Source organism: Archocentrus centrarchus, chromosome 14 (genome assembly GCF_007364275.1).
Source record: "Archocentrus centrarchus isolate MPI-CPG fArcCen1 chromosome 14, fArcCen1, whole genome shotgun sequence".
NCBI lineage: Eukaryota > Metazoa > Chordata > Actinopteri > Cichliformes > Cichlidae > Archocentrus > Archocentrus centrarchus.
In genome coordinates, this window is record NC_044359.1 from 29,632,683 (window position 1) to 29,655,461 (window position 22,779).

At 40.0% G+C, this 22,779-nt stretch overlaps 1 protein-coding gene across 1 annotated transcript in view; it reads left to right on the forward strand.

Moving 5' to 3' along the window:
* Positions 1–4,212: 4,212 nt before the first annotated feature.
* The window catches only part of nlgn2b (neuroligin 2b), an 85,364-nt gene continuing 66,797 nt past the window's right edge, over positions 4,213–22,779 (forward strand). The window contains exon 1 of the mRNA XM_030746380.1: positions 4,213–4,239. The gene's annotated coding sequence lies outside the window, so the exon portion shown is untranslated. The remainder of the gene's footprint in view (positions 4,240–22,779) is intronic.

The window sequence follows — 22,779 nt, forward strand, 5'->3', positions numbered from 1 at the left end:
GTTTTTGGCCTCAGTTTCCTGGTCTTAGCTGACAGGAGTCACACCCAGTGTGGTCTTCTTGCTGCTGCTGTAGCCAGTCTGCTTCAAGTTTGGACGTGTTATGCATTCATAGATGCACAACATGCTTGCCTGGAGAACTGCCGCTCACTGCCTATTTTCTCTTCTTTGGATCATCCCATGTAAACCCTATAGATGGCTGGGTGGAACGTGTGCCATGTTCAAATTCACTTTAATCACCTTTCTTACCCATTCTGATTCTGCCTGGTTTGAACTTCAGCAGGTCATCTTGACAATTTCTGTGTGCTTTATTGCACTGAGTTGATGCCATGTGATTGGCTGATGAGATATTTGCAGCTGAGCAGCTGGGCAGGTGTGCCTAATAGCCTTAATTTTAGCATTTTGGCTTTCAACGACACAAGGGTAAAGTGCGAGGACATCAGCTAATGCTAGCTAGCTTGGTTAATGAGATCCATCCATACACTCTCTGGGTGCATCCTACAAATACAGTATACATGAGAGTTTGTGGAGGATTGATTCTCTTTTGAAGACAAACCTCATGCATTCGATCACTGGCTCCACCTTTTTGCCCTAGGAATGGTTGCTTGGTCATTACTGTCAATTGTTATTACCACAACTGCTCTGAAAACATTTCAACACTGGATAACAATTGTCTGACCATCCTTTCTAGACATTTAGTAATGGTTGAAAAACAGTACCACGATGGAAGATGTGCCAACGTATACAACATTACCTTGCAGCTTGACGTTCTCCTGGATGTCCTTGTTGGACTTCTATAAAGGGAAAGTTTTGTGGGTTTTGCTGCCATACAGCAAGAAATTTGAACTGCGGAGATGACTGATGGATACCATGTGTGCTGGGCAACAAATCATTTAAAACCTAGATACCTGATTATTAATTAACAACACCGTAACATTGCTGTCTTGATTAGCTAGCAAAGAGAAGCAAAATTGTTAGATATTCATTTTTGCAGGCATGTAGAGGATGATTTAGATGGTTGACAATCAACAATAATCTTGCAAGCTTACTCATTTCTTCCAGTGGCAACACAGCAAGCAGCGTTAACATTACATCCATATACCCAGCACTTCAGAACATTAGATTAGCTTGCCTCTTTATAAATGCAGTTATGCAGGTCTACTGTTGTTTTATTAGCTTTGTTGCCTGTTCTTTTCTTATACTCATCATTTGTCATAGTTTTGGTAAATTAGAACTGATTTAACAGAAATCTACTGAATAAATACATAAATCACTGGTGCAAAACATTTGCCTCAATACACTGAATGGTTGTATATGTAGTGGCAGTAACAAATTCGAGTAACATACATGATAAAAATACGAATGAAGCAGGAATGAGGACAGTCCCAAATGCATGCAAAGTAAGGAAGAGCTCAAATTGTAAATCATTCATTTAATGACCAGTGTAATTTGCCCCAAAAGTCCCAACAGCTCCCCATTTTCCTTTCTCTCCCTGAAACTATTAATACTCTTCCTGTGTTAATGGAGATTAATGGGTACGAGCAACAAACAGACATAGAAGAGCAAAAGAGAAAAAGCATCATGAGCGATGGTAGAGGAGGAGCAGCATGCTGGAAGTGGGTACGATCAACGAGAGACTGAAAGATGGATAGATTTCATTAGTCTGGGGAAAGGATACACTAAGTTCTGAGGTGAAAAACACCTTTGTACGCAAGCTGTTCCCCAGATAATTACAGTTTACTGTCCATTCTCAGAGTGATCATCGCATGGTGGAGTGTAGCAACATACAGTACAAGGGGATACCAAAAAGCTTTTGTTCAATGAAACTAGAGACAGGGAACACAATCAGCTAAAGGGGAAAACATTCCTGTGGAATTGTATTGTTCACAGTTAAAGAAAGCATCTAAGACAGTGTCAAATGGCTGAGATGCTACATGAAGCTAATTGACTTCAAACTGCCTCTCCTGCAGGCTGAGCAGTGTCAGAGTAGCGGAAACAGCATTTGAGTGATAGGATCATGTGTTCAGCGGACAGCTTTGGGGACACAAGAGAGGATGGGGCCATGCTTATATAAGTTGTGGAGGACTGGGGCTTCCTTGAGGCTAGACCCCCAGACTGGAGTAGAAAGACAGAGAGAGGCAGTAGTTTGTGTGGCTGGAGGATGGGAGGTGGTTGTTTAGGGTCTACAGAAGAGAAAATTCCAGGAAACTCAGCGGCATAATCTTCTTAAATGTGGCATATTGTTTCAATGTGTGATGTTCACATGCATGTGTGAAGATATGTCTGCGCATTAAATGTTTTGTTTCTCCCTCATCACTTCTTCTTCGTGTCTTTAATTTCCCTCCACTTTTCTCCATGTGTTTGAGTCTAACCTTCATTCACTCCACTTCAAAACATACACTTGCGCGCACGCGCACAAACACACACACACACACACACACACACACACAACAAACCAAGATCCGCTCATTAGTGCCTCTTTCCCTTTCTGTCGGTTTGTGCTTTCCCCACAATCAGAAGATGAAAGTGACCCCAGAACGAAGTGAGGTTTCTCACCGAGTCTGCTGGTGTTCCTCTGCCCCTGGCCATGGTGGGGATTGTGAGAAGGGGGTGGTTGGATGGCGGAAGGGCAGAAGGGGCGGGGAGGGGGTGGGGTGTTGTGGACCAGATTCTGCTGATTGTAGGAAATTATACCCTCTAATTTCACCTGCAACTCCAAGAGACAAAGGCCTCAGGGAGAGAATCGGATAAGGAAGTATTTCACAGAGTGATAAGAAGAAAACAGAGAACAAGAGAGAGGGATGAAAAAGGGAGAGAAGGTGGACATAGGGGGCATGGGAGAGGATGTAACACTAGAAGAAGTGTTGGTCTGAAGCCAGTCAGGGAAGACAGAGAAAGAGGACAGAGAGAGGAGAGGCAGCCACTGAGAGGAGAAGTGGTTCTAACCAAACCGTGTCCTTAAGGATCACCCATCCGGCTTTAGCACGTATGCACGCACGTACCGCACACACACTCCAAATACACATCTGTGGATGTACTCACAACACTATCCCCTCCCCCCACCTATACCCTCACTTTTCATCTTAACACCTTACTAAAGCGCCATTTGCCTTGCCGGTCTCCGTGTATCCTCCCATCTTCCTTTTCCGATCCTGGTTTCCCTCTCCTCCTTGATGCTCTTACTCGCAGACCGTGACTATCTCCCACTGACAGAGCCGGTACAGGATTAGAGAAACATGAGGAAAGCCAAGCGCAGTCAGGCAGCACCTCCTGCTGTTCACAAAACGCAACTGAATCGCAGGTCTGCCGCATCCTTGAAAAACACAGCAAGGGCATATGTTCATTCACCGGCTGGTTTGTTCATTCACCAGCGGTTTTCACAATAGACTCTCTGCACGTGACCACATGTGTGGACTCATGCAAAACACGATGAAAAAGAGTAACTTTTAATAGATGTAATTATGGTGATTTTATGTTAAAGTATCAAATAATCAGTGATGTCTCCGCTGAACATCTGCATGATGATCATTCTTGCAGTTGTGTTTAGTGTCACGAAATGTCTTCACCGAACGTGACACAAGTTCACCTTTAAATAGTTCAATTTAATTATGTTGCAAAATCATTTTCAGTGCAAGTAACGTTAATACTACTACTATTACTACTACTACTTTATTTATAAAGTACTTTAAAAACAACAGCTGCAACAAAGTGCTGTACAGATACAAATCAAGCAACCAATACACTTCAAAACAAGAGAACAAGGACAACAATGAAAACAAATAAAACACAAACAGGAATAAAAGCAAAGTCTCAACATATATTAAAAGCCAAAGAATAAAAATATGTCTTAAGAAGGGTTTTAAAAGTAGACAATTAAGCGGCACTTCTAATATGTAACGGCAGATCGTTCCGTAATTTGGGAGCAGCGACACTAAAAGCTCTGTCTCCCCTGAGCTTCAATTTCAACCTCAGTACCTCCAGAAACAGCTGATTAGCTGACCTGAGGCAGTGAGCTGGAAGGTATGGGTTAAGCAGCTCAGAGAGATAAGATGGAGCGAGACCATGTAAACATTTAAAAACAAATAATAGAGTCTTAAACTGAACCCTAAAATGCACTGGCAGCCAATGTAGTGAAGCCAGGATAGGGGTGATGTGCTCCCTCCTCCTGGCTCCAGTCAGAAGCCGAGCAGCAGCATTCTGGACCAGCTGGAGACGCTTGAAGGAGGACTGACTAACTCCAAGGTAAAGAGCATCACAGTAATCGAGCCAAGTTGTAATAAATGCATGAATTACTGTTTCAAAATGTTGTTTTAAAACAGTTGGTCTAATCTTTGCCAGCTGCCTAAGATGATAAAAGCAGAACTTAACCACTGCCCTAACCTAGCGATCGAATTTAAGATCACTATCAACTATAAAACCCAAATTTGAAACGGTCTGCTTTAAATAAGACGCCAAGAGCCCCAAATCAGCAGGGGATGCTGCACAAGAGCTGCTAGGACAAAACACCATTACCTCTGTTTTCTTATCATTAAAATTAAAAACATTTAAAGCCATCCATGCCTTAATGTCTTCAAGACACAACAGTAAGGGCTTGATCAAAAGAGCGCCTTTTTTCAGAGGCATGTATATCTGACTGTCGTCTGCACAATAATGAAAGGAGATCCCATGTTTTCTAAGTATTGGCCCCAAAGGAAGCAAATAAAGTGAGAAAAGCAGGGGACCAAGGATTGAGCCCTGTGGAGTAAGGGAGCGGATGACGATTCAAAATCAGCTAGTCTTACAGACATGGTTCTGCCTCACGTCATTTTGCAAGTGACTGTCTCACTTCCTGTTAGATGTTAGGTTTTTATATTAGAATTGAGTCCTGCCTCTCTTTTGGGGTTAAAAACACATCATTGTGTGTTATATACTCAGGCTGGAGGGTCTTTGCTGCTCTGTCCTCATGGAACAAACTACAAACTGATCTGAATCTGGAGGATCTTGACTCATTAAATGTTTTTAAGACCATTTTAAATGATTTTGAGGTGCAGATGTGTGGCTGACATTGTTTTAACTGACATGATATTTTAGTTAAATATTGCTGGTTTTATTTATTTTTATATTAACTGTTATTATACACTTTTGTTTTCATGAAACTGTGTGACTTGCTGACAGTTTTGGCCGGGACACACTTCTCTCAGTGGGATCTTTCCTAGTAAAATAAAGGTTCATTTAAAAAGTTAATAAATGAAAAAAAAAACTGTATGAAGAATTTAACACCTTACAGCTGCTGACCAAAAGTGGATGAGGAGTTGTAGAAATGAAGTGTGTCACCAAACAGTAAAACAGTTTAATCATGCTTCACTTAAATGTTTGATCTTCTCTGTTACTCGTCACTTTAAATTGAATTTCTTTAGATTTGCACCAATTTAGCTATTTAATTTGTCTCCTGGACAATTTTCATTTTAGTTATAAAAAAAGACAAATGAATGATTTAATGTGGAATTATGTACTCATGTGCTGAGAGTTAACTGCATCAAGGAAGGCAAAATCAAATGTGTCATCTGCTTTACTAAATTGGATGACGCATATGTCCTGTGTCCTATCTGCATTGTGTTAAAACACCCATTAGCTTCATATTGTAGCGTAATTTCACCATTTAATCCAGTCAGAACGGGTTTCAACTCATTTAAAAGGTCGTTGACAAAATTGGATACAATGATGAAACTGGGACGCGCTGTACCCTCTGTGCTTCACATTTCTGATTCCAGCAGCAGCCTCAAGTCGTGCTCCTCGAAACTAGACACTTTCCCCCCTTTCCAAAGATTCATACGGGAGAGTCTTCTCTCCAATATTTAATACTGTTTGAGATCCTGCAAAAGATGCTTGCAGCAGAGCTCTCTTTGAAATATCGAGCCTTTAATGTGGCGTGTGCTGTGCACAAAGTGTGAAAACATAGCTGCACAAATAGTCAAACATTTACTATTGCTCTTTTTTTTTTTTATTGCAGTGTCCTTGCTGGCCCTCTCTCATTAGTCAGGAGTCTGTGGGAGTGAACAGTGAGAGCCAGTGCTAAGTAATTCTGAGAGGGGAGCGTGTTTGAGGGGAGACAAAATGAGGAGCTGAACGACAGAGTGAGCTTGGCAAAGCTACAGCGTTTCACTGCAGAGGTTTTAAATCCTTTAACATGATTTTCCTCATCCTATTAAAGACATAGCTGTGGCTATGGAGACTGTAAAGTGTTACATACAGCAGGGAGGGGGACTGAGTGAGAAAGAGAGAAAGGGATGTAAGAGGGAGAGAGATTAAATGGGTGTTAAATATAGAGAACAAATCATCATTCCAGCCCTGTCTCTAGCTGCAATCCGGCTTCTAATGTTCTCGCTATCGTGTCTTGTAGATTGGACTGGATGACCTTTAATTATTTGCCCCACTCAAATGTAATTTCTCTTTCTTCAAATAGTCATTTAAATAGAGGCGTTTCCCTTACGCTTTTCAATATGGCAAACAAGAAAGAATTGTTTTAAACCCCTCTTTGGGTACAGCATCTCTGTAGGAGCTCAAGTACAGCATGTTAATACTTGTGTTGTTCTGGATAAGAAAAGCAGAATGACAAAAATGAGCTTCTTTATAGTGTGTTTGAATACACTGGTTTAAGCTAATATCAGAGACAGTTATATAGAAAAACTGTAAAAAGCACATAGATGCAGGAGGCAGAATATTTCAGCACAAAGCCAGATTTAATGGCTGGTATAAAAAAAAAACCCCCACAAGAACAACAAAGTCCAAAAGGTAAGAAAGAAGAAATCCAAGAGAAGAGAAGGGATATGAACAGATAGATGTGTCATTAGACAACAGGAGGCAGGTGGGGTGTGAGGCACAGCTAAAAGTAGTTAATACAGGTGAAGCTATTTAGGGAGGGACTGACATTTACACAGAAGGAAAAAAAAAAAAAAAACAGAAATTAAAACTAGAATGAGACACAACAGAAAACTAACCTTCAAAGTAAAACAGGAAATAACCAAAAGACAGAAAGACAAGGAAGAGACAGGGAAACACCAGAGGGTCTGAAGTTAACTTTAATAAAAATCAAGACCAGATCACAGGACTGTAAAAATGAAACTTGGCATTAGAATAACCATGAAGTTAAAAACAAGAATAAAAAAGTCAATAATATTATAAGAAATAAAGCTCGCCATCTACTAGCATAAAAAAATACATCAGAACATGAATCCAAAAATCACAACACAAAAATCTAAACTTTAAACACTTGATCTTTAAATTTAAAAAGAACCCAAAACTTAAAAACACACAAAACTGCAGGACCATGATAATATTTCTGGGGGGTTTTCTGCTCAACATTTGTTCATCATCGCTGCCTCTTGAGTTCTGACTTCAGGTCTTCATTTTGTATAACTACAGTGGATAGACCAGTATCTACTGATAAAAGTCTAGTGTTTCTGGAGGCCCTCAATTTAGAGCTAAAATGCACAATAATTATCCCCTTTTATTACAACAAAGCTTCAAAACAGCACATAAACACCAAAAAGAACCCTACTGGTTATCAGTGGTTAACGGCGCCCTATTGTATCTGCTCTATTTTTTATTTCACAAATACCTTTTCAGGGTCTAAACATGCTTGAAAACTCATGAAATTTACATACTCATCAGGTCTCGTGAAAATGTACGTATTTTATTGGTCTCAAATATGGACAGTGCAAAATGGCTCTAGAACGCCACCTATTAAATCTTTAATGATGTACTGCGGCCACATAGTTTAAACTAGATGAATGAAATTTGGTACACATGTGTGACATCCCAGGACATACAAAAATTTCTAAGGGGGCCCCATGACTCAAACACAACAGGAAGTCCGCCATTTTGAATGAAAATGACATTTTGGCGCCAATTTTACCAATTATATTTTTTCAAACTCCTCCTAGGGTTTAATTGGGATCAACTTCAGATTTTGTCAGTCTGAACTACAGATTTGGGTGAATCTAAATTGTGAAGCTTTTGAGTATTTGTTGAAAGGCATCACCGTAGAGCCATGGCAAATTTTGATCATTCACCATGAACTTCTACAGTAATTGGCTGACATTCACACAATCTGACCTAAACTTCTTACATGTGATAAGGGTCTGCCCCTGAATGCAACAGTATGGCAATATTTAACAATAGTAACAGCGCCTCCTAGTGGGAACAGTAAATGTCATGTTTTACGCTTTATAGCTTCAAGGTGATTGAGCAGAGCCATCTCAAATTTGGTCCGGAAAACCTTAAGGAGTTGGTCTCTTGAAGTCATAACCGAAGTTCAGCAGGAAGTCAGCCATTTTGAATTTAAAGTGTAATTTTGGCAGCATTTTTTGCCATTTTCAGGACTTGTACTTTGACAAACTGCTCCTAGATATTTTATATCAATCTGATTTTTGGTGAGTTCAGTCTAAAGACCTTGGTGATGTTAAATTGTCAAAGGATGCGTTTTTGGCGGCACACCAAATTTTGATCATTCGCCGCAGGACAGGAAAATTGTCATATCTCAAATATCCATTGTACAATCTGAGCCTGGAGACATCTACGTGCTAATATTAGGTCACCCTCATAGCGCCACCTAGTGGCAACAGGAAATCAGTAGTAGGATGGTAATCATCATGGCATGTACATGTAATTTTAATTGGCGGGTCAATGCATGATGCACCATAATATATTGTTAGTGGGTATTCTCTATTGCCACCTAGTGGACATCAACGGTGTTCTGTACATAAATGACACCCAATTAGCCTCATGGACTTAAAACATCCATGTGACCCTGTGACACTGCTCACCCACAGCACACCCGACCCATAGCTTGGCTCGACCGCGACACAGCTTGACTGTGACACACCTCGACGTGCACCATAGTACGAGGGCCTTGCAGCTATGATGATGATGATGATGATGATGATGACGATTATTATTACTAGCCTGTGGTGCTTTTTCAGATTTTTCATTCCATATTTAGTGTTGAGTCAAACAAAATTCCGTTACGAACATAAAACAGATCCAAACGGAGAACATAGCATCATATTTACGGGGGGATGATGAAATGGACGTAATATATACAAAAATCACAATAATTGAATCATTAAATGTTTTTGAAAAATATATAGATGTTAATAATTGCTATATGTGTGATGATATTCATGCAAAATTTTGTTCAGTTTGGCCCACCTGTCAAGGAGGAGAGGAGGGTACATACAGACATACATGTTTATACATACATACATTACAATCTAATTATCTTCACAGTACCATACATAATTCATCTTTACGTTTATGATAATGACAGGGTCATCATAAAGTGAAAATATCACACTGAATAATGGAGTGGTAAAAAAAGAGCATCCGTCCATCCATCCAGGATGTTTAACACACTTACTTTGTTTAGGTCCTTCATAACACAACTCTAAAGAGGACATGGAAATGGTGAGAAGTATAATCATAATCCGTCAGCCTTCTCTCAGCCATGAATAATTTTCACTCCTATTTATAACATAAAGCTCCAAAGTTGCTTTCGGACCGCTCTGACCGCAGTCACTGATCGCATGTTCCTTCCTGTTCCTTGAAGAGCTATCAGGATGAGGACCTCAGCTCCACAACAGTACATTTATGGTACCAGTACAGCTGTTAACTTAATGAGAGTGGGCACTGTATTTTAACAATGCAGTTTTATGCCCTTCTTCTTTTCACAACACATCCAGAGTTTTATAAACCACATCTTGCTAGCCAGAGGGCACTGCTTGCTTTCCTTTACTCATTAGTCTCTGCAGACATGGTAACCACGTCTCATTCATTTATTACAAAACTTCAGAATGCAGTATTTTTTAGGGTGTTTTTTTATGACTAAACGAGATTAAGACTGCTTTATTTCTTTCTGAAATGTAAGTATTCATAAAATGTTTCCATTGGTGATCTTGCTTAAAATCTATAGTTTTGAGGATGTCATGATGCAGCCTGCTAAATATTAAAGTTGAAACCAAGCAAGTCTTCTACTACACTTAGAGTTTTTAAGTCTATTTAGGAGTATATTTACTTACTTAAGATCATTAAATGCTATAAGTCCTTTGTTAAAGTACAAAAATGGGGTGCCAGCTGTAATTGTGCCCTTTAAATGATTAGAAATGCAACAACAGCATCCATCCAGTAGAGGGAGGTATTCTACAACAACTGAACACTGGAAATGCAGCATCTCCTCATGAACTGGATCCTGTGGCTTGTCTCTTGTGTGTTTCCCCGATGCTCCATCAGTTACAAACCCAGAGTCTATTTAATGACAATGTTTTAATACAGGTTTACAGATTACAAATATGAACATGTATTTTGCGACAATACAGATACAAATTTATCTTTTCAACATTTGGGTAGTTTACAAATTCGTCCAGTCATATAGCACCTTTTGTGACCCTTGGATCGGAGATCAGCCTTGATTTACAGTAGGCTCATATCCCAGCTGAAAGAGATCCAAACCAGTAGACAGTTTAATTCAGCTGTGCAGAGTTTCACTATCCTCTCTTGAAAATCTTGCTTTTGATGCAATCCAGGAAAAAAAAAAAGAAAAAAAAGAAAAACTCTCTCCCACTCACGGTTTCTGACAGCAAAGGCTCCAGCACCAGTCTGGTCACACTCTGCTTTGTTGTTGCCGTTAATAATATTCGGTAAGCAGATGATAGTCTTGCAGCTGTTGGCTCCCTTTAATCTCCTCCCTGACCTATGATAAGAGGCCCGAGCCTCAGGGACCTTTGTACCTACAGTATCTCCCCTCTCGTTTTAACAAGACACCTGAGATCTGCCCTCTGCACAAGGAATGGTGAAAAAAGATTTCCCTCTGTACTGGCCCATAGGAAACAGTGCTCAGCGGCTCTCTTCTCTTTGTTCTTTTTCCAGTTTGACAACAAGGCTTTACTAACCTTGTGTGATTACTGATTCTAGTCTAGTCAGTGTAAGACACAATACAGTAGCTTGTTTCAGTGAAAGCCAATTTATAACACAGTCTTCCTTCTCTCACTTTAAAAAAAAAAACCCCAAAGCTTTTCAGTGAAACAACTGGTTTTAACATACTGAAAAACTCATTTTCTTCTAATTGTTTTCCTTGAAATGATTGGAAATTATGTCCCGTAGCACAGAATAATTCAGAACACTTCTAAGTAACAGTATTGATTCACAGGTGTTATAAATAGATGATTAAACAATACAGAAACATTTAAGTAATTAAAGCTAAACAAAAAAATAGGACGTTATAAATAGTTTAAGCTGCTCAGCAGAGATGCAGCAAAGTAATAACTAATGCAATATAAGAAGTTATTTATCTCTGCTACAGTTTTAAAAAATTACTGTAATTTCAGTATTTAACATTCATTCTGTAACTCTGATACATAATTTAATGTCTGCATGCTAAATCAGGTGAAACTAGTTCTCAGGCCTTTTCACAGTTAAGTTTTCTTCCAGTGTTAAACTATTCACAGTGTTTTGTGTGCTTTGTATTTCACAGCATTGAACAGTCATCATTTTTGTACACAGAAAAGAGATATTGTTAATAAGATCATCTAACATTTGTTTAAACGAATTATAGGGGCGCAGTGCAGTTCTTGTGCACTAATGGCTGTCATAATTGAAGCCTAATCTAGTGTGCATTTATCGATCCATCCAGCTATCAATTTCCTGCCACATATCTGCATTTAGTAAGTGGCCCAGACATACTTCCAGCCACATCTTTCTTTCCACGAGGCATCAAGCTGCCTTCTGAAGGCAAAATGGGATACCTCTTCCCTCTGGTATGCTCTCATTGTACTTCCAGTTCCTCCTTGCACGAGTCATCCCAGGGTCCAGCTTTATCAGATGGCTGTACCTGATTCATTTACCATAAAGATCCTGACCTCTTAATGTCATCCAGTGAAAGAGCCTTGCTTTGGTCATTTACAGTACATCTCGTTTCATTTTTTTCCACTGACTGGAAGGAATTCATGGCTTAGTTGAGTAATGTTGAACTGAAGAGTCAAAACTAGCAAAGCTTTGCTTCTTCTGACCACAACACCCAAAATATGCGGTGATGATACACCACATAGATTGTATGGGAAGATTCGCTAGTAGTCATAAATCCACGGACAATCATCACGTGATTATTTTCACATCATTGCTCTGGCTGTCACCTTTAGTACATTGTTTTGCTTTTAGGGTCCACGGCTTTACTGTGTCCTTGAGCAAGGCTTTGAATTACAAGTTGCTCCCGATGGCAGGCTACCACCTCTGTGTGTATGTGGTTAAATGAGAGGTGAAAAGCTGTTTAGAGTTATAGTAAAGAGAACCTATGCAAGTGCAGTCCATTTCCACTCATCCTTTTCTCTCATCAGCATATCTCCCAGACACAGCTGGAGTTATTTTGATCAAAAACAGCTTGAAAACCCTGACTGCGTGCTACCTGTCCAGGACCAAATGACAAACAGAGAAAGCATCTAGCAGCTAAAGGGCCAGATATTTCCCTCGGGAGTCAGCAGAGAACAAAACAGAACTTAATAGAAAGTCATTATCGGGCTGGATTCATTAAACACTTGATTGCAAACGTGACTGATTCAACTTTTATTTATTTATATAGCACCAATTCACAGCACAGAGACAAACCCAATGGTTTAATTTGAGTGTGCTATCAGGGACACTGACTGATGATTTTTGATGTCATGTTGTGCTTGTGCTGCCACCAAGTGGCCACATCAATGCAGGTAGAGTTTGATGTGTACCAGCTGAGCACTGTATCCATGGTCATTTTCCTTAAATAATATACTGAACCAGGAACCATCATGTAAATGAACAGAAATTATAGGTAAGCATTTATTATTATTATTGGTGTATTTGTATATTGTTATGTTTCATAATTTACCCATGCCAAGAAGTAAATAAATATATTTTTTTTGAAAACTAAAAACAAGAATGTGACGTCAGCCTCTTACAGATCGTCACCTATAAACACTCAAAGCAATCACTGTGTTACAAATGCAGATGTTTTCCTCAGGAGGATTTCAGCACATGAGCGCCTGTTCGCTGAATTATGCGTCGTTCCTCCTCGTCATGACAACTAGCTGTGAGACTGAAATATTGCGCGAGAGTCGATGAGCCCGCACTGAGAGAGAGAGAGAGAGAGAGAGAGAGAGAGCAGTGGGATCTCGTTCAGTGCAGGCTCCGGGCTTCAAAATAATACCACTGCATCATCCTAATATTTACAGCACATCAGGTGCCGTCCTAATCGGCTAATCGGAAGATCCTCGCTCCGTTTCTCAGCCTGAGCCTCTGTTTTCTCTTCTAGCATCAGATACAAAGTGAAGAGAGAGAGTGCACCACGCAAGCGCGCAAAGAAGAGATTGGACACCTGATTTCGTGGGGTGTCTTCAGAGCGCTATTTCATTTTTTTTTTTTTTAAGTCAGTCAACCTGTATTTTAAAGGGCCTTTCGGCGCAGCGGGGCAGACACCGTGGATTATCATCAGCGCGAGCAAATGGGGGAAAGAGGACAGATCACTGCGTTGACTTTTGAAGCGACGCGCGAGTCCTGACGCTATAGCGTTACGCATTTATTTTACTGTGAGTTCGTTTTTTCTCTCTCTCTCTCTCTTGTTTGAGACGGACTCGCTGCTGCATCCCAACCTGATCAAAGTCAAATATCTGTGGATAAGGAACAGAGCAGGGTGTTGTCATAGAGGGATGAGAGGAGGCGGGGGGCAGTATGAGGTGTGCTTTTTTTGGAAAAGCCGGAGAAAGACGGACACTGAGAAGGTGTACTGATGTGCGAAAGCCTGCGACGCGTTGCTCTCCTGAGAAATAATTGCGAGCCGGGAAGAAATGGCCTAGTTAGGAGATCATCGACACACCGACAGAGGATAGAAAAGAAGAACCGTGCTTAGATGGACGGGCCATCATCATCATCTTCTTCATCTTAATTCCGGTGCTTGCATCGCGTCTTTTAGGTAAGCCATATGTTCACCACCACCACCTAAACGTGACTAGAGCTTTTCTGTCTATCATGGGCTTCATGTGTGCGCAATATGTTTGGTGACTTCGCACATTGCGCACGTTGCCCATCTTGACGCACTGTCAATACTGAGGAATGGGATTCCAATGTAAATCCTCGAGCCACTTTGTTGCTATAGCACACATTTTCTTCCTTTGAGTGGGAGCCTTCGATTGGCCTTGCCTGTTGATAAGCTATCGCATCTTAACATGATCATTCCACTTTGTGTATCCAAGTCGTTTCAACCGCGCCGCTAACGGGAAGATATCACTGTGATTTAATTGGAATCAGCTCATCGTGCATGGGGACCGTCAATCAGACCGGCTGCTCTTCTCAGCTGGGCTCCCGATCCCCTTGATTGCGAAGGTATAGATTATTTCTGATAATCCCTTTTATTACACTTATTGATGACAGCTTAATTAGACGCGCATGCTTCTGTGCAGCAAGGTAACTAATCTCAAGCAGAGTGTGTGACAGGCCTTGAACTCAGAAGACGTCTTCTCTAATGAACAAATTCACAACAGCTCTGAGACACACACACACACACACACACACACAGCATGCACAAACACACGCGCGCACACGCACACACACAAAGCCCGTGCCCTAGAAGATGCAGATAGGATTGTGAATTAAATGCACACACTGATGATCCAGGGAAGGCTCCATTAATATTCAGCGGTGGTTGGGTAGTGCTCAGTTAATGGCAGACAACAGGACCTCTGTTCTGACAGGTCGTGGATGAGAAATGGTGTATTTTCATTTTTAAAGGAGTGGATGTGTTGTTTTTTCCTCTCGCTCTCTCACAGATATGGGGCCTGTAGCTACGGAGAAGTGACATTTAAAATCCATCAGAAAACCAATAAAGTGGTTTTGTAGACTTTTGAAGAATTTCGCATTACTCTTGTTGGTGTACTGTTCAAATAGCCGTGATTGCTTTCTTAGGCTGGCATAACGTCAGCCTCAGTGCTGGCATTTGTGGGGCTTACTCAAATACTACAGAAGGAAGCTGAAGTCTTGGTGGGGTTTCACATGTTAAGTGTGAATTGTTTCACTAAATATCAAAAAACAGCATGCTACAGTTTGGCAAAACAAAAATAAATCCCCAAAATTCTACATTTAAATGCCTCGAGGGTATAATTAAAACCACTGTCCTTCCAAGTTAATAATTTGATCTGGTAGCTAATGTAATCACACACACACACACACACACACACACACACACACACACACACACACACACACACACACAGCAGGTAATATTTCTGCTTCAACTTTTGAAACTGATTTTCTGTCTTTTTTTTTTTTTAATCTTCAAGAACACACAGCGATTGCTACCATTCCCAGAGCACTATATCCAATAAACTACAGTTAAGGGCCAATAAAGTTAATACTGTGGCGAGCTCAGTGTCAGTTGGTTTCTAGAGAGAAAATGGCCTAAAAGTGAAGATAAAAGGGAAGAAAAAGAAAGAATGGCTGCTTAATGGATTGAATGAGAACACAAGGTGGGGACTTACAATCCAGAACAAAACGTGTTAAGTCTTAATGTTTAATGAAGTATGTTTCGGCGAGGAAGGTGAAGTGCTCAAAAGTGTTCAATTTAATATTCTCTCTCCTCTCATAAAATCAGAGATTTCCTGCAACAGCACAGCTGTTGAGTTGGTTATATGGATGTTTTTGCTTGTAGGATGCAACCTTGTCACGTATCAGTGCTTGTTTCCATCATCACAGCCCAGCATTTTACAGGAAAAAAACTCAAGAATATTTTCCCTTGGTGACACAGTCTCATTTGGGGTTAAAGCAAGGAAACGAAAACAGGTTCCTCATCAATACTTTGCTATGTGACTGCTGCTAATTGATGCCACTGCACGTTGAAGTAACAGGTAGTATGTAGGAGATGGCAGCTGGTGAACTGGCTCATGCATGTTAGCAAGCTGTTGTATGGTTTATGGGTCTGTAATTATAAGACTGTGGTAAAAAAAAAAAAATGATGGTAAATTGAAGTGCCACTTGTTTCTTCATTTACTCTCTCTCTCTGTCTCTCTCTCTCTCTCACACACACACACACACACACACAACACACTTTGCATTTGGTTGTGTTTTATGAAAACGAAAACGCACATAAATTAGGGAATTGGCCTTGGAAGAGCAAAAGTTCTTCAAATATCTTTTGAGTTTACTTTTGTTTCCACTATTTACTTTATTAACTTGTAATGCTCCACTCTCAAATTCTCTTTTCAAATCATCCACATGGTAAGCCACATTTTTATTTTTCCATTTAGATTTTTTATGTAATTTTTATTTTTTTTTTGCATTGACAGTATAATTCTAAATCATAAATTTAAAAAATAACTGCCTTTGGTTTGGGGTCTCACAGCAATAAAGCAATGTGCAAAAATGTTATATTTTATAATGCAGTTATATATTCTGATATAATCCCGTTCTGAAACACCTGGCTGTGGCTCAGGAGGTAAAGCAGGTCATCTGCTGTTTGGAAGGTTGGTGGTTCAATCCCAGGCTGCTCCAGCCTGCATGTCAAAGTATCCTTGGGCAAGATACTGAACCCTGAGTTGCTTCTGATGCATCCATTGGAGTGTGAATATTAGATAGAAAGCACTTAGGCGCAGAAAAAAAAAGTGCTTGCATGAATGTGTGTGCGAATGCGATATGTTGTTTAAAGTGTTTTGAGTGCCCAGGTAGAGTAAACAAGCACTATATAAGATCCAGTCCATTTACCTAAGGCTATTTTGTGTGGAGTAATGTGCACCCAGTACACTTTAACTGGTGTCATTTGTGCAACACATGCATGGCACAATAATGGAAATATAAATTATGGCATAGCTCTATATGGCAACTATGCTGGATGTTAACATGAGGCATAGTTAACATGCTGTTATTTTTTTAATATTTATATTTTCTAGGATACTTCTTGGGTTCAACTCTTTTTTCAGAACTGCGAGAGAGTCCCACAACAAGAGTCTTCAGGGTTGTGCACTTACAGAAAGTGTTTATCAAGGGTCCAAAAAAGTCCACAAAAGAGTCCTTATGTCGTTTACAATTTTACAGTGTGGGGACTGACCTGAGCCCTTAGAGATTTATCAAGAACATTCTTCACAAATCTGTGATTTTTGCTGGACTGAACTTTTGGATTAGATGTGACCTCTAGTCACTGCTGCAGTACACTTAATACCACTGACTAGCTGTCCATAAAGCTGCACACAAGACATCACTTCTTACTTTTAGAGTTTTTAACACTATCACGGTTGGGGTTTTAGCTGTTACTATCCTCTCACCAACTGATCAGCTAAATTTCTTACATGTACCATGCTAGGGCATCTTTACATAAAGCATTTACTGCATGCTGGGTTTTAACCTGTAACTGCTGCAACGGAGGCTGTGAGATTTTAATTTCTACGTGAAGATGTCAAGTCGGAGAAAAAGGGAGGTTAAGATGACCCAGCGCTCAGTCGTATCACGACCACATAGAAGAGAAGCAGTAGAATAGCTTGACCTGACCCATTATCTCAGAGCAAAGTAAAGCTGGAGAAACGCCTGTGCAAATGCCATGGTAACCATCTTGTGCAACCTCCTATGAACATCATCACAGAACAATGATCCATAAGATAAGCCAGGATAAGTGCCACCCTGTCTCGTGCGGTCCAAGAAGAACATCACACCAAAACCCATTAAAATATCTGCCAAGTTAATGTGTCTTTTATTAGTGGCAGAGGCAAAAGCCCATTAAAAAAGGAACATGTGACCTTTCCTGAATCACAAAGATCCACCCTTCAATTCATCAGGCATGATCCATTAAGCAGCTGTAACACCCCCCCCCCCCCCTTTTTTTTTTTTTTTTTTTTTTTGCAGTGGTGTAGAAACTCGAGCTGGCATTCAAACATGACATGTATTCTTTAAAAAAAATAATATAATAAATATTTCTTTCAAGCAGTCTGTCAATGAACACCACAATTATTATGGAGCTGTTCCTCTTTAGAAAGCTGTGGGCAGTGTTGACATGAATGAGACTCATTTGACATGTAGGCTACATGATACTTTTTATTAGGATGGCAGCCCATTTGCTATTATTCAAATGTCAGTTTCTACATTTTTAAATGGGTATTTGATAGCTGCTTTACGACACTAGCGAACGCTAGTTTCATCGTCTTGGAATACAACGAAGGACACTGACGACAAGTGTGAAATGTGGTGGTAAAGGAACTGTAGATAACCATGTCCCCACTTGCTTTGTGCCACTGCTGCAGGATTGAACTGCTGCTCAGTGTAAAGTACACAAGAGTACGTGATTCATGTCAGGTGTTGGCAGTTCAATCACTGCATCACAGGAGCCCAAAATAAAGTTGAAGTCATAATTTGGGAAGTTAGTGAAAATGGATGCAGTGATTGGAAATGTACTGTGTGTGTGTGTGTGTGTGTGCACAGTCCCCGCTGCCTGATCCTATTTTGGTTTCATTTGAATCTTGGTCTTTCGACTACATCATGCACTATATTCAGCATTTAAATAACTAAACATCGAGGTAGTCTCCGTTGAAGCCTTGTACAAAAATATCATCCCGCAAGGCTCTTGTCATTATTTATTTATTGTATTTTTTTTTTTTTAATTAAGTCACTAGATGCGCTATCCTGTTCAGGTTGGTGTAAAGACCCATGTTAGCTGTGAAAAATGCAGCCAAAATTTTATCCATGTACTCTTCTTTTTTTTTTTTTTTTTACACTTGACGTTCCTTTTTCTGTATTTCACTGTGTAACTACAGTGATTATCTATGAGGTTTCATTGCTTCCAAAATACAGCTGAGCTACAATTAAATACGGTGCCTCATTAAGTCACGTTTTCCTGTTCTGCTAACATGCTACCCATACTAGGAATTCTACTGTACATAGTGATTGATGCATAATTCAGGTGGCTAAAAACACTTAAATCTGCATTACAGTTCACCATCCAGTCTTCCACCTGCTCGTCTGGTTCTCTGGACCGTGTCCCCGTCTTGCCGTTGCTTTCGGCACGCCGCTCTCTCTCCCTCACTCTCTGTGCCGCCTGCATTGTGACCGGATACCATTGTTTTACCAGAAGAACAATGGCTGACCTTGATGATCATTTTAATTTGAGTGGAATATTCTGCTTGCATTACTAATTCCATGTCTTCCTTAACAAATGAAAATAAATTAATCAAAAAAAGGCAAGGTGATGGAGTGCATAAAAACAACATCTGGCATATTTTCTGCCGTATTTTGGAGGGGAGGTATATGACCCTCAAGTTTCATTTTGACAAATCACTTGAAATGGTTGGACATTAAGGTTCACTGTAGTGAAGTATTTCATAAATACAGCCTATTGAGTTCGTATGAACCCTTACAAAAACTTGTATGAAAGGATTCAGTGCAGTTTATTGAAAACAGAAGTCCAGATGCACTCTTTGAACACTTCTCTGCATTATTTTGCTATGATGAAGCCAAGCGGCATGGCAGAGTCTCTCTGGTGTACCAGCTATGACAGAAAAGAACAAGTGAACAGTCTCAAGAGCGGAAGTATAAACTTGTCACATGACCTTCTTTTAATCTGATGGGTGACTGAAAGCCACAGCTGATACTGATCAGTGCCCTGCCCGAATCACCGTAATCCTCATCTCGCTGAGAATGCAAATCCATGTTCTAAACGGTGCAGCAATCAACAGTCGGTTATTGACAAACCCTCTTGTTGCATTTTGGTTAATAGAATATTGCTACACTTTTTAATGTCATGTTGGATTTGTTTTGTCAAATTTCATAGTAATTTAATTAGAGAAAAGAATATGTGCACGTGGGTAATCCGACACCTAATCAAAATTTAGCAAACATCAGCCCTCGTCAAGTTAACTACTCGTATTCTACTCGATTTGTCCATTTTAAAAGTCGGTACTAGCATTGAAACCCCGATTACCCAGAAACCCAGCGCCTACCCCCATCTTTTATTCAGCTGACCTCAGAGCAGTACCTTTGGAGTACAGGAAACCTCTCAACACATTTGGGCATACAAATCATTCCAGCAGAATACATCACATACAGCAAGTCTCAGTGCTTTATTTAAGCTAACCCTGAAGATCATGACTGCAGCCTTCCCATCTGTTAGAGTACACCTTCCACTGAACGTGACAGTCAGTGTTTAACTTTCTGTAGCTGTTTTGTGTTGTGTCAGCTTAAATAGCACAGCAGACTTAACTGTGCGTATTTGCTCATATGACTGATGCCCCCATTGTAAGACAACAAGGCAGGCTTGCTTTCCATGCTGCTGAGCTCTGGGGGGCTGGCCACGTGGTTTATAGGTGATTGTTCTGCCCATTATTACGCTTGTTTATGGTAAGAGATAACGCACCTGCCCTCCCACGCATGTTGCATATGATGTTTTTTCAGTTTTCCATTCTAAATCTGTTTTCAAATCTGTCACTTTTCCAATATGAGGCACATCTGCATTATCAAATAACAACAGCTCTTTAATGTATGAGCTTAAAATGGCTGTAGACAAGTTATTATAATATTGATGCACTCTGGGTATCCATCGATTTATGCCAGAGTGTAATAACACTTGTTCTACAGTGTTGCATCTCAGACAGTATTACAGATTCCCCTGGCAGCAGGTTTTCATGAAATATAGATGTAAAACATATGATAATGGCTTCCTGAAGATCAAAAGAAAAGCATATTTCTTGCAGAGATCACCAATTGCTCTTGTGCGTTACAGATAATGATTCCTCAATACGGTGAAGTGCAGGGTGTAAAATCTGGATTTATCTTTCAGTATCAGTTACTGTGCTATTTTGAGGGTGGAGGAAGATCTGCAGGCAATTTGCAAAACACAATGCAACCTTTATTGCAACAAAGCCACAGGAGATGCAATATATTTATTAGTGAACTCAGCTTTGATGGCAGTCTTTCACCAAATGGCCTCCACAAAACAAGATCATGATATGATGATCCGTACGGATCATTTTTAATTTTGGCACAGAAGTATTGGAGCTACACTCTTTGATTTTTTGATGAGGAGCTGCTAAGGACCAGCGTGCATTTCCAGCTCCTCAGCAAAGGTGACCTCCTGCTGTTGTGTGAAAACCTACTCGTGCCATGTGCAGCATGGAATCAGGTCGTGATTGTGCCTGATGTTTAAAAGCAGATTATTGTTTGGTTCCCTATTAAAGCAATGTGAGTCTGTTTGCCTGCTCTGCTAACACATTTTCCTTTTTAATAACTTAAGTTATATTTAGGCTTATGTAATGAAAGCACTTGGTTAAAATTAAAGAAGGATTGTAGTTGTGTTTACTGAAAAAGGTTAGTGGTTAAATGTTATTTCACTGTTTATTTAGGTGTGTGGTTGGATAAATGGAAGTTAAAAAAAGTAAAGACGAGCTGAAAGAAGAACACTTCTACCATGTTAGGAGTGTTGATGTTGCATAGTTAGTGCACCAGAGGGCAATCTGCAACTTCCCTGTCGGCAACATGCGTTTGAATCACACAAACACAACCGATCCGAGCAGTCGGGCAGCACGTAAACAAGTAAATAAATAACTACACTTAACAAATGTTAGATTTGTTGTGTTTATGTTTTGTGTGTCTGAAAAGAAAAAAAAAATATCAGCCAGTATATCAGATTTTTTCAATAACAGATTTCAGTGTTGGTATTGGTCTTGAAAATCCTCTATCATTCAATAACCTTATTTGTCAGGTACACATTCTACCCAGTATCAGTTTCCATGCCAACTCATTGAATCAGATGAGTGTGTTTCTAACTCTTTTGAAGTATTTGTATTTTATTCCATGTATTTCAATTATTCCAACTTTTCCCGAAGAGCGTGCCGCATGTTGTATGAGCTGATGTTTTCAGTGCCATTTTCCCTTTTCTGCGTAAACAAGAGTAAGAAAAAAAGAACACAAAAGACTCAGTTTGTCATTCTTGGGATCCCCTGCCGATACTGCAGGAGTAACTGCATTTACACATATAGAGTCTGTCCGGTTTATTTTTCAGAAAAAAAGGCTGCCGTGTTGCCAAAGAGGAGAAAACGCTATGCGGGTTATCCCGGCCTTTCTTAAAAAAAAAAAACATTTTAATTATTAATTTGTTTGGATGCTCAGAACACAACTGGACTACAGTGCATTACCATAGCAGTTAGGGAGCTGGGTTTTCAGCAGCACTGAAAGACACAAACTACACAAACAAGAACATGTGGACAGAATGGATGCTATGTGCTTAAAAAAAACAGGCACTGAATTACAAAAAAGAGAGCCAGTAATACACTGGTGCAATCGCATCTGAGCAACATAACAAACACCTCTGCTCATTATTCACTATGGACTGAAAGGCTTTATTGATATTCTTGATGCTTGGGTTTGAATTGGTTAATATTACAACAGAAGCCAAGGTGCTGGTTTGCCAGTCAGGTCTTAAGAGTACTTTTTATAATTTATTTCAGCAAAAATAGAGCCGTGATCTTATAGTATCAAAATTCTGGTGTCTCATTCTAAGTAAAATGTCATTAAAAAGGGTTTTCATGCCTTCTTTCTGATTGATGATGCCTGCAGTGCTACCTATAACATGTCTGAAGGTCTCACCCATACCAGACTCTTCACCCCTACTTTATTCAGAACTTATCAGCCCAGTTTTGTTTTGTTGTTATCAACTATTATCCCAACATACATATCACCAGTAGGTACCCTCTTTTTGCCCAGAAATGAAATCAGACGTAATCATCTTTTGTAATCAGGGATAAAAAGAGAGCAGCCCAG